A 12,503-nucleotide genomic window follows, 5' to 3' on the forward strand; every position below is an offset into this window, starting at 1 on the left:
GCCAAGGACATGCCATAAGAATCCACGTGCAGAGTTACAATTTATAAGGAAATTTTAACTGCTTGGAGCTTCCTGGGAAGGTGATGTGGTTCAAATGACAGTGCTCCATGCACTGGTTACCTGGGCTCTTTGTCACATCTGGAGGTTAAGTGTTTGGCAGTCACAGTTCTAGGGAGAGGCCCTTGGGGGTCAGACTCTTTCCTGGCCCCCACTGAGCCCTTCTGGAAACCGCTCAGCTTTGTGAGGGTGTGAGGCAAGCCTTGCCTTGCACCACGAAGGGACTTTCCCCATCCCTCAGGACACTGACTCAGGCTGGCACCTCCCTGTCCTCAGACAGTCCAGGGAGCATTAGGTGGGAAGCACAACTAGGCCCTGTTGTGAGCCTATCTGTGCTGCTTGAACAGACTGGATATTGGCTGCACCTGAATTCCCCAGTGGTCTCCAGGAGCTTCTAGACCCCCATGGGAGCCTGCGGTCTTCCCCAGAGGTGAGTGTCTTCCTTCTGCTACCTCCAGGAGCATGACTGTCTTCTACCCCAGGCACCAGGCTTCCTCAGAGCCTCTCCCATCCCCTGGGGGCACTCTAAACAGCTCAGCCTAGGCTCAGATGCCTGGTGAGAAGTGTGCCCCAGCCTGGAAGCGGGAAGACAGTCATACAGACCCTCTGCCCTCCGCTGGTCCTTGTCCTTCATGGACACTGAAAAACACAAGCCCACCCCCAACTTCAGCCACCTGCTCCCACAGTCACCTGCTCCCATTGATAAGGCCGCTCCAGCCTTGGAAGTCTGCAAACATGCCGACTTCAGACTACAGCCCCGGTCCTCTAGCTCCCCAATGCCTGTTGGTCCTACTTGCCATCTTTGCTCCGTGGAGACCTGAGCCCTGGACCTCTCGTTTCTCTCTACCCTTCCTGGCTTCAGTTCCTTTCCTGGGCAGCACTGTGGTCACCTCGTCATCTGCATCCTCAGTTCCCTTGAATGGAGGGGACCGTGGCCATCCCCTACTCAGTGTCTTGAGAAGTGGTCTGTCTTGAATGAAAGATCTTTACAAACAAGTACAGTTTGATGTGGAGTCCTTTGGGACCAGGACTGGCTAAGGGAGGATGCAAATTTTACAGTCAGAGCGCTTCGCTTTGCTTCCTATTTGCTTCTCTGGGAGGAATTTTGAACAGTGCAGCAGGAGGTTAGAAATCAAGGGTTCCTTCTCGTTTTGCCACTGAGCCTGTGTGTACTTGCAAACAATTACAAAACATTTTCTTCTTTTTAAAGAAAAAAATTTTTTTAAGCAGCTCAGCCTCTCTAAAGAAGTCCACAGGGAAATATGACCAGTCCCCTCTTCCACGTGCACAGCCTATAGCTGGCTAATGGCCAGGCTTTTCCACGTGCACAGCCTAGCTGGCTAATGGCCAGGCTGCTATTTGCAACACAGATACCTTTCGGAGGAATAAGGACACTGGCCCACCCTCTGGAGGGCTGCAGATGCTCTTTTCATTTTGAATGAAGAGCTTCTAATTGGCTGAACCTTGGCACTTTTTTAGAGTGGGCAGTGGTTTAAGTTGCAGAACCACAGGCATGGGAAAGAAACAACAAATTGACTGGGGCATGTCTGCTGGTACACAGTGGCAGTCATTAAAAATGAAGGTGTGAGAGCCTATTTAATGGCATGGAAATACATTTGCAGTGGATATGTGAACAGATCAGGTCCCATTTTGAAAAAGCTTAAATATATCTATGCGTATACGAAGAATACCAGAAATTGGCCGGATGTGGTGGCTCACGCCTGTAATTCCAGCACTTTGGGAGGCCGAGGCAGGCAGATCGCGTGGTCAGGAGATCGAGACCATCCTGGCTAACATGGTGAAACCCCGTCTCTACTAAAAATACAAAAAATTAGCTTGGTGTGGTGGCGGGTGCCTGTAGTCCCAGCTACTGGGGAGGCTGAGGCAGGAGAATGGCATGAACCCGGGAGGCAGAGCTTGCAGTGAGCCGACATCGTGCCACTGCACTCCAGCCTGGGCAACAGAATGAGACTCCGTCTCAAGGAAAAAAAAAAAAAAAAAAGAAACCAGAAATTTTTCATTTTATTTTTTAATTGATTTTAATTTTAATTTAATTTTTTTAGAGACAGGATCTTGCTCTGTCATCTAGCCTGGAGTGCAGTGGTGCGATCATGGCTCACTGCAGCCCTGAACTTCTGGGCTCCAGCAATCCTTCTGCCTCAGTCTCCCAAGTAGCTGGGACTACAACCGAGTGCCCCCATGCTTGGCTAATTTTTTTTTGTTTTATTTTTGTATTGACAGGGTCTTGATATGTTTCCTAGGCTGCTCTCAAACTCCTGGGCTTAAGTGATCCTCCTACCTTGGCCTCTCAAAGTGTTGAGATTACAGGCGTGGGCCACCGTGCCCTGCCAAAAAACCTAGAAATTTAGAGGGCAATGTGTGTTTATCTCTGGATGATGGGCATAGTGGGAGCTTCTGTTTCCTTTTTGCCTGCATGCGTTTTTCAAGTTTTCCAAAATAAGTCAGGGTGCAGTTTGATACAAGAACCACGACAGAGGTTATTAATAACAAAACCATCCCTACCTGCTCCAGCAACGCTCACGGATCCTAAGAATATCCCTTTGGCTTTCCAGGTTCCCAGAATATGCTTGAAATTTCCATTAATCTGTTTAGGTATAAGCAGCATTTTGGAACGTATGTATGGCAATGCCCATGAGAAGGTGAGGAGAGGAGAGGGCTGGGCTGGCTGGGAGCTATTCAGTGATAACAATCGTGGGGACCTCTTAGACCTGACCCCAGGACCCAGGCCCATCCTTGAAACACTATCATTTCAATCCCTCCTATCAATGTCACCAGTGGAAGAAATGGCCCAGTGGGGAAAGCTCACTGTTTGTCATTTCAGTGCCTTCTCTGTATCAATGTCACCAGTGGAAGAAGAAATAGCTCAGTAGGGAAAGCATCCCTGAAGCCTTTGCAGGTCTATGTGTGGGACCCAGCCTTGGCTAAGCCTTTTACTCCAAGGCAAGATTTTATGAGTGGGTTTCCTGCCGTCCTGATAGAAAGGCAAAAGTCAGAAAGGCCTGGGGTCAGGGTAGAACATCACTGTTGGGATCTAAGGGTAGAATTCCCATCTGAGGATGTCAGAACAACTTTATCTTGCAAGGATTAAGGAGACACTATGTTGTCTCAACAGCTTCTGATATGAAGCAACTTGGATAAACACATTCATCTCTGGGTCCCTCATCTCTGTTTTCGATAATGACTGCAATGACAGGCTGTTATAGGGGCCCAGGGTTGACAGCAGAAAGAAAAAGTAACTTGAGCCAAAGGGCAGGAGTTAATAGAGATGAACCCATCAAGGACTGTTGAATCAATGTCATTCCAATTCATGTCTATGGGGTGGGGGGATGTGGGACTTTGGCCACTCCTTGCACACCCTCCTGTCCACCCTCCAGCACCTTCCCAAAGCGCTGGCTTTTCCTAGTCCCCTCCCAGGGCACAAGGCCTGGAGGCCTCAGCCTGGGCTCTCCCACTGTTTGCTCCTTCCTTTACCCACCTGTCTCACTGACCTGCGTCCACCTGTCTCACCTGCCTGCCAAGCCTCCATGCTCCCTGCACGCTCTGCCCAGATACCTCTTCTCTCAGCCAGAGCCTGTCCAGGCTTCCATTCTCTCATCTCCCCTGCCTCCTGATCACCCTCTTTATTCAAAGCCCTGGAAATGTTGCTTCTCTGCCTCCTGGTTCTGAACTGAAAGGTCTTTTGGATTCCCTAGTACTTGGCCTTTTTTTTTTAAAAAAAAAAACAACTATTTATCTTTAGTCCCTGCAACAACTTTGCATTGTAGATGGAATTTACAGTTGGGGAAATTGAGGCTTAAAAGGCCAATGACATGCATAAGGCAGGAAGTGGCAAAGCAGAGGTCTCATTGCTTCATGAGGCTTCCCAACTGTCAGTCACACACCCCTCCACTGCCCCTTCTCACTGGTTTTATTTGTTAAGCACCTTCTGTGAGGCAGGTTCTGTTCTAGGCATTTTCCACAAGTTATCACTGACCTTTGCATTCATTCAATAAGCAGAGAACATGTGCCATGCTCCTTTCGAGGTAAGGAGAAGTGTTTCTTATCACTCCACAAGAATTCCTGGACAGACTCACCAACAGGACATTGAAGGCAGGGCAAGGCGACCCATGGACCTCATTCTATGGGGTGGCACAGTAACTGGTTCTCACCCAGTCCTCCCAGCTACCTGGCACAGTAGATGGCATCCTCCCTCATTTTTGGTGAGGAGTTCATCTTTGAGGTTTAAGCAGTGGTCTAAAGGGCAGGGCCCAGCAGAGGATGGTGGTCTTGCAGTCAGTGTGCCCTGTTTGGGCACCACTATCCAGTGGTGAATACAAGGACTCCACAACCACCAAAAGATGATGCTGACTGAGCAATACAACAACAACAACAACAACAACAACAAACAACTGCTAAAAATAGGCTGCATTCAAGACTCAAACGTCACCTTTTTTGTGTGTGGGGGGGAAAAGGACATTGCTTCTGAACATTTTGTTGGTAATGTTAAACATCTCATATGGTTTGGTTGTGTCCCCACCCAAATCTCATCTTGAATTGTACTCCCATAATTCCCACGTGTTGTGGGACCTGGTGGAAGGTAATTGAATCATGGGGGCGGTTTCCTTCATACTGTTCTCTTGGTAGTGAATAAGTCTCATGAGATCTGATGGTTTGATATGGGGAAACCCCTTTTGCTTGCTTCTCATTCTCTCTCTTGCTGCTGCCATGGAAGACGTGCCTTTCACCTTCCACCTCCCCAGCCACATGGAACAGTAAGTCCAATAAACCTCTTTCTTTTGTAAATTGCCCAGTCTCAGGTATGTCTTTATCAGCAGCGTGAAAACGGACTAATACAGCATCTGTCTCTGGAAGTCGCCGGAGTCCTTGGGCAATCCTGAGCTCCCTCTCCTGTTCTCCTTACGTGACTGCTGCTGGAATCCCTTCTGACAGACGGAAGGGGTTGAGCACTACACAGTGTGTTCAGTGTGGCTAATGGGTGTTATGAGGTCATCTTGTTGAATTACTGTTACTGCTGCTTTTCCTTCTCAGAGATGACACGGAGGCAGATGGGCTAGAGACATGTCCCAGGGGAAGGGTAGCTGCAGCTGAAGGCTGGGTCCCAGGGTGGGTGCTGGGCATGTGCCAGCCTATGGGGGCAAGGTTGGGGAAGAGCCTTGGGAGGAAAACAGAGCCGTGTTTTCTAATGAAGCTGCTGCGGGAAGGTTCCCTCCTGTGGCTGTATGCCCCAGATGACTCCGATGAAGGACGGGGAAGCCATGGCTCCACGACTTTGATGGAGGAGCAGTTCCACTTTATTTCCCTGGACCTTCTGCTGAGGCTTTCCTTTGGGGATCTTCCATCCACCCCCTTTCTGTTCTGTATTTTCTTCTCTCTCCCTCTCTCCCGGGATGCTAAGCTATGAGACTATCAGGCATAAATGTTTACAATTGAAATGGCTGATGTGAATAGACAAATCTTTCAGGGTAGGAGGGCGACTGAGAAGGAAACTGGTTGGCCATTTCTATCATCATGGTTTCCCTTGGAGCAATGGCTGCCAACCATCTTATGTTTTTCTGAAGTGTGGGATGATTGCAGTGGATGATGATGTGTTGGGTAAATTTTCTCCCCGTTGTAAGTGGAACCTTGGCAAACTGAAAAATGATTTAGTGAACAAGATTTGTAAAGTCAGCTCCACTGTTTGCCCCATGATATAGTTTGGATATTTATGGCTGCCAAAATCTCATGTTGAAATGTAATCCCCAATGTTGGGGGTGGGGTGGGGCCTGGTGGGAGGTGTTTTCATCATGGGGGTAGGTCTCACGAATGGTTTAGCACCATCCCCTTGGTGCTTTCCTCATGATAGCGAGTTCATGGGTGATCTGGCTGTTTAAAAGTGTGTGGCAGCCAGGTGTGGTGGCTCACGCCTGTAATCCCAACACTTTGGGAGGCTGAGGTGTGTGGATCACCTGAGGTCAGGAGTTTGAGACCAGCCTGGCTAACATGGTGAAACCCTATCTCTACTAAAAATACAAAAATTAGATGGGTGTGGTGTCACACACCTGTAGTCCCAGCTACTTGGGAAGCTGAGGCAGGAGAATCACGTGAGCCCTGGAGGTGGAGGTTGCAGTGAGCTGAGATGGCCACGGCACTCCAGCCTGGGTGACAGAGCAAGACTCCGTCTCCAAAAAAAGGGGTGTGGCACCTCCCATCCCTGTTCCTGCTTTCACTATGTGGTGTGCCTGCTTGCCGTTTGCCTTCTGCCATGAGTAAAAAGCTTCCTGAGGCCTCCCCAGAAGTAGATCCCAGCATTATGCTTCCTGTACAGCCTGCAGAACTGTGAGCCAATTAAGCTTTTTTTCTTACAACTTCCCCAGTCTCAAGTATCTCTTTATAGCACTGCAAGAATGGCCTAATACACCTCACATGCCCACTAAGCAGCATCTGACTTTCTGGAAGCTTCATTGGTGTCCCTTCCTCTGTAAGGCATGCATAACTTTTCTTTCTCTCCCTCATCCCCTGATCCCAATATGCTAGATGAAGAGGAAGACCCAGTAGCATCAGAGTGAGAGGAAAGAAAAGGAGGAAATGGAAAAGAAAAGACTCTACTAGCTTCTTAGACAGGGATAGGGGTGAGGTGGGGGGAGCTTTAAACTGGATGAAAGAAACATTGCACGCATGTAGGTATGTATATGTATTTTAATACAATAACTTCTGTGAGGTACACACACAGAAATGCATAGGTCTTAAGAACACGATTGAATGAATTTCAACAAAGGGATATACCTATGTAACCAATACCTCAATGAAGATGTAGAATATTTCCATTTTGCCAGGAATTTCTCTTTACCACCAGTCAGTCATAACCCCTATAGGCAACCACTGTGCTGATTTTTCTCACGGTGGGTTAGTTTTGCATTTTCTAAAATTTTCCACTTTTTTGTATCTGGCCTCTTTTGCTCAGCATCATGCTGTTCACATTCATCCATATTGTTGCCTGAATGGAGAAATTCATTCTTTTTTTAAATTGCTGAGTCATACTCAATTATATGGATATACCACAATTTTAAGCCATTTTCCCATTGATATTGATGGACATTTGCATGTTTCTATTTTTTGACTATTATGAATAAAGCTTCTATGAACGTTTTTGTATAAGTCTTCTGGGGACATATGTTCCCATTTTTCTTAGGTAAACACCTAAAAATGGAATTACTGGTAGGTATGTATTTAACTTTGTAAGAAACTGCCAAACAGTTTTCCAAAGGGATATCATTTTACCCACCCAAAACTATGTATGAAAGTTCTAGTTGCTCCCTCATCTTGTCAACATTTGGTGTTGTCAGGTTTTTTTTTTTTTTTTTTAGCCATTCTAATGCATGTGAAATGGTGAATATTTCTTTGTGGTTTCATTTGCATTTCTTTGGTGATTAATGATGTTGAGCACCTTTTCATTTGCTTATTGGCCATTTGTATGTTGTTCATAAAGTATCTGATTGAGGCTTTTGCCCAGAGTGTAAAGTTTTGATTTGGCCTGGACTGGCTTTTGGGTATTAAAATGGGACTTGCCAAGTGACCAGAAAGCTGAAGAATGTGCCTGGGATGCCACTGAGGGGAAGGGAAGGGGACACACTTTTAACAGAGCATGTTTGGAGGGAGGTGGCCAGAGATAAGTGGAGCTACTTCCTGATTTATAGACAGTTTTTGGGAAAAAAAAAAACTTTGGTTAACAAAGGAGAGGAAACCTTTTAGCATTGTTCTCACAATCTTTGGCTTTGGGTCCTGGCTCTGCTGGTTTCCATTCCGTGCCACCTTACTGGCATAACACAGACTCTCTGAGCCTCGGTTTTCTAATCTGTGTACCATGCCTTGCAGACCTGAGAGGCTCAGAGGAAATAAGACATTTGCAAATGCTCAGGAATGTGTGACATTCTGCAAACATTAAATCATCTATTGGGGGCCGCCTCTCTCTGACATCTTATTCTTCAGTATTCCTCAAGATGCCTTAAAATCCTATTGAACAAGACCATGTTCTTCTCCTCTCTACTTGAATAACCAATCAGTCACTCACCTGGGATGTGGAAAGAATGTATTGTTTTCTGGATTATGTATCAATGCCTGTGAGCCTGGCATCTCAGGCAGGTGAACTTCCTGTTCTTAGGTGGAGACTACTGGGTTCCCCCACCCATAAGATAATTAGCTGCTTTTATGGATCCAACTCCAGCTGATGAATCATTTTTAATTTAATTTTTTTTTTTAAGACAGAGTCTCACTCTGTCACTCAGGTTGGAGTGCAGTGACGTGATCATGACTCACTGTAGCCTCGACTTCCTGGGCTCAAGTGATCCTCCAGAATCAGCCTCCCAAGTAGCTGAGACTACAGTTGTGTGCCACCATGCCTTGCTAATTTTTGCAGAGATGGGGTCTCACTATGTTGCCCAGGCTGGTCTCAAAGTCCTGGGCTCAAGCAATCCTCTAGCCTTGGCCTCCTAAAATGATGGGATTACAGGCAGGAGCTACTGTGCCCACATGAATTATTTTTCATTCAGTTGAATTAGCACACCTGGGACAAAAAAGTAAACTTGCATGCTTTTCATTAATAAGTTCCATGAGGAAAGCAAGTCATCCTCACTTTTGTTTAAATCAAGACAGCTATAGACAAGAAAAAGAATAGGGTGCCAACACATTCTTTTCTTATTTTAATTATCTCGAATAAAAAAAAGGTCATGGAGAGGAATCTGATAATAAATAGGGCGAGGCTGGCATGCAGGCTACTAATGTGAACACAGTAACTTTACTGTAACTTTTCTTTTTGGGAAAATCTCTTCAAAAGTCTCCTAGATTAAAGCTCTGATATCCCTTTCAGTGTGTTGAATTCTGAATTCTGAAGCTTGCTGGTTAGAAGGAAGCACAGGTAATTTTTTTTTTAATCCCAGGAACTCAGAGACTCAAAGGTTTTAAAGTCCTGTGCCCATGGTGAATTGCCAACTAAAAGGGGATGGAGCAGAACGGGGTCCCTAGGTGTGGAGACCATTGTCATCAAGAGTCAGAAAATGGAATGGCTCTGTATGTAGGTCAGCGACCCCCTCTCTACTGTGAGGTAAAAAAATTAAGGATGACCTAAAATCTACTGTGTTTAAAAAGAGTGCAGAGAAAGTAGCTCTTTCTTGTCAAAGTGATAATGTTTATACTACCCGAAGCCAGACCTCCTCAGAGTATGACTTTAGGGGGACTCTTTAGAGCTGAAAAGCCATGGTCAAAACCTCAGGCCCTTTCGACATCTATTAACTTTTTATCCTTCAAGGTAGTTGGCTGTGTTATTGTAGAGGTGTTCAATGGGACCTGCCAGCATATTCCATTGTCATCATTGATATTGAAGGGATTCTAAGTCAGCTGTTACAGAGTTCTGCCTGAAATGCTGGTTTATTCATCACTTATCTTAAACTTTCCCCCAATAATCCGGATTTAAATAAGTCAAGAGTGTCAAATTAAACAGTCAAAGGGAAAGATTCCCATAGAGCAACACAGGGAAGAGAAAATGGAACAAGAAAGAAGAAAGAGGAGGAAGAAGAGGAAGATGGAAGAAGAGAGATTTTTTAAATCCCCACTTTAATAAAAAGACATTTAAAAAGTCCTTATTAAGCAATGGCCTGGGCCTGTATGATTTTTGTAAAACCAACGGAAGCCAGGATATTAGATTCTGTTGTTCAGTATGTAAGCTGAGTAGCTCTGGTGGTCTGCATATGGCCTCAGCTCCTTACGGTGTCGAAATGTAAGCTTGTTGGCTTCTCTTCAGCAGTGTTGTAATGATTCACAGCATTTTGTGTTTATTTTGTGCTATGATTGGGTGCTGCATTCTCATTTCTTAGTAAGAAGCAATATTTTTCTGATCCTTTAAAGTGGCAGAGGAGTTGGGCCCAAGGTATGAAGCAGACTTGATTTTTAAAAACCTTTTATTTTAAAATTATTTTAGATTTTCAGAGGAGTTGCAAAGATAGCATAGAGAGTTTCTGAATACCCTTCACCCAGCTTCCCCTAATATCTAAATATTAGTTAATATCTAATATTATTATGGTATATTTGTCAAAACTAAGAAATTAACAATGGTACAAGACTATTAACCAAACTGTTGACTTTATTTGGATTTTACCATGTTTCCCACTAATGTTCATGTTCAGTTTTAGGATCCAATGCAGGATACTATGTTGCATTTAAAGAACTTAATTTTGAACAAGAGACTAATAAATATAGCCATGCATTTTGCCAAGGCAGGGAGGGAGGAATGATGAATACCCTGACTTGGAATATCATCAAATGGGTTATATTTTCCATAGGAACATGTTATAATGGGGAGTTATGTTCTCGACTAAAGACATTATAGCAAGTAAATCATAAATGACCAACAACTATGGAGATAAAGGAAAGAAACATCAAGCCCCCAAATGAATTTGAAATAGTAAAATATAGTTTCAATTCCCATAAAAGAAATACAGTGATTAGACATGAGGCCCCAACAATTGCAGTCAGCACCTGCGTAATTCTTACTATGCGCTAGGTGCTCTTCTAAGCAAATCAGCTACAGTAATTCATTTAATTCTCATAACCATCCTATGTAGTAGGCTCAATTATCATCCCTATTTTACAAGTGAGAACACAGAGACACAGAAAAATAACTTGTCCAGTGTTGCACAGCTAGTAAGTGTTGGAATTAGAATTCAACCTGGGCCTCAAATGTGGTAAAATATCTATGTGTAGATATAAAATTGTATAGTATGAAAATGTGATCAAACTTTAATGCAATCAATACACAATTGAATAATTTTGCCTCTTTTCTTAGTATGTAGAAAGACTTTTGCAATTGATTTGGTTGGCTTATGTCCTTTAATGAAGCTGATGCTTCTTTCTGTCTTAGAAACTTTCTGGTAGAAATCCACCAGCACCCCATTCTCAACCTCCATGCATACAATATATTTGACATATTTCTGGTCTAATGTTTGACACATTGCCATATCATTACCTTCCTCTTCCCTGAAACTGCAAGCATTTTGAGGGCAGGGACTATGTCTAATGCAGCCCAGCCTCAGCCCCTTACAGGGTTCAATAACTGGTGATTGAATGCTTGCAGGAATGGAGTTAATATTGGTTGACCTTGGAGCTGTGCATTTCAAAATAAATGGAATTTCTATAATTTTTTCACAAGATGACACCTTTTTACATCCCAGCAAATCATCTATCAGATGAGTCAAGAACAAAAATTGGAAGTGAATGCAAGGTAGAAATTAATCCATGTCTAATGAATAATTGGAAAGAAAACCTCCTGGTGGAAAGTGGAGAATGCCTGCAGCCAAGGACAGAAATGTGTCACAAGGTTGGAACTTACTCCCCAATATGATTGGCAACATTGGATTTCTCAACCTCCCAAAGGGCCTCTGGGCTCTCAGGCTGAGGGTTCTATGAAGGGGACCCCAGCAGAGCCTGGTGAGCTCTCTTGAGTGGAGGAGACGGCACTGGAAGTCCAGGGATACCAGGACAGCTGGAGTTTGTAGGGTACGGTGCTGGAGAGGAGAAGGCTTCACACAGAAAGAACTTTGCAGAGGGCCCCCTTGATTGTTCAGCTCAATACCAATTAGTGTGTGGGCATGAGGAAACTACCTAAGCTGTGGAAAGAGCCATCTGAAAGGAAGGATTAGAACCGACTGAAATATGTCAAATATTTTGTGTGCATAGAGGTTGAGAGTGTGGGCTGGTGGATTTCTACCAGAAAGTTTCTAGGACAGAAACGGTGCAGTGCTCATCACATGCACAGGTTCAGGAATAGTGGCTGTTCTCAGCAACCAAAGTGTGAAACCTTATAAATAATTAGGTATGGAGAGAGTACCAAGAAGAGTTGTCTCAGTAGCAGAAAAAAAAAAAATTAGACTAACCACCGATTGACTTCTGACTAATAAAGCTTAAAAGCAAGACCCAAAAGGATCAAACTATTTCCAAGTAACTTTACATTCCAGAGCAGAGATCAAGAATATTGACAGGAATACAAAAATATCAAACACCCAATGAAATATAGAGAAAAAACAAAAAAATCAAAAGTGACCCAGAGGCTGGGAGCAATGGCTTATGCCTGTAATCCCACACTTTGGGAGGCTGAGGCAGGAGAATCATTTGAAACTAGGAGTTTGAGACCATCCTGGTCAGGAAAACAAGACCCCAACTCTACAATAAGTAAGTGACACAGAAATGACACAGGTGATAGAATTAGTAGGCAGGGCCATTAAAACAGTTGTTATAACTATATTCCATCTGTTTGAGAAGCTAGAGGAAAGACTGACCATGTTAAGTAAAATACAGAAATAATAAGTCCTAAGATTAGAATTCTGAAATTGAAACTACAATGTTGGAGATAAAAATATAGTGGATAAGGTTCATGGCAGATCAGGTATTTCAGAAGAGAA

The 12,503-nt window shown here is 44.2% G+C and overlaps 1 protein-coding gene across 1 annotated transcript in view; it reads right to left on the minus strand.

Annotated features, from left to right (window-relative positions):
• Nucleotides 1-12,503, minus strand: part of ASB18 (ankyrin repeat and SOCS box containing 18) — a 69,589-nt gene that overhangs the window by 21,822 nt on the left and 35,264 nt on the right. The gene's annotated exons all lie outside the window — the stretch shown is intronic.

This window comes from Symphalangus syndactylus, chromosome 8 (assembly GCF_028878055.3).
Source record: "Symphalangus syndactylus isolate Jambi chromosome 8, NHGRI_mSymSyn1-v2.1_pri, whole genome shotgun sequence".
Taxonomy (NCBI): domain Eukaryota; kingdom Metazoa; phylum Chordata; class Mammalia; order Primates; family Hylobatidae; genus Symphalangus; species Symphalangus syndactylus.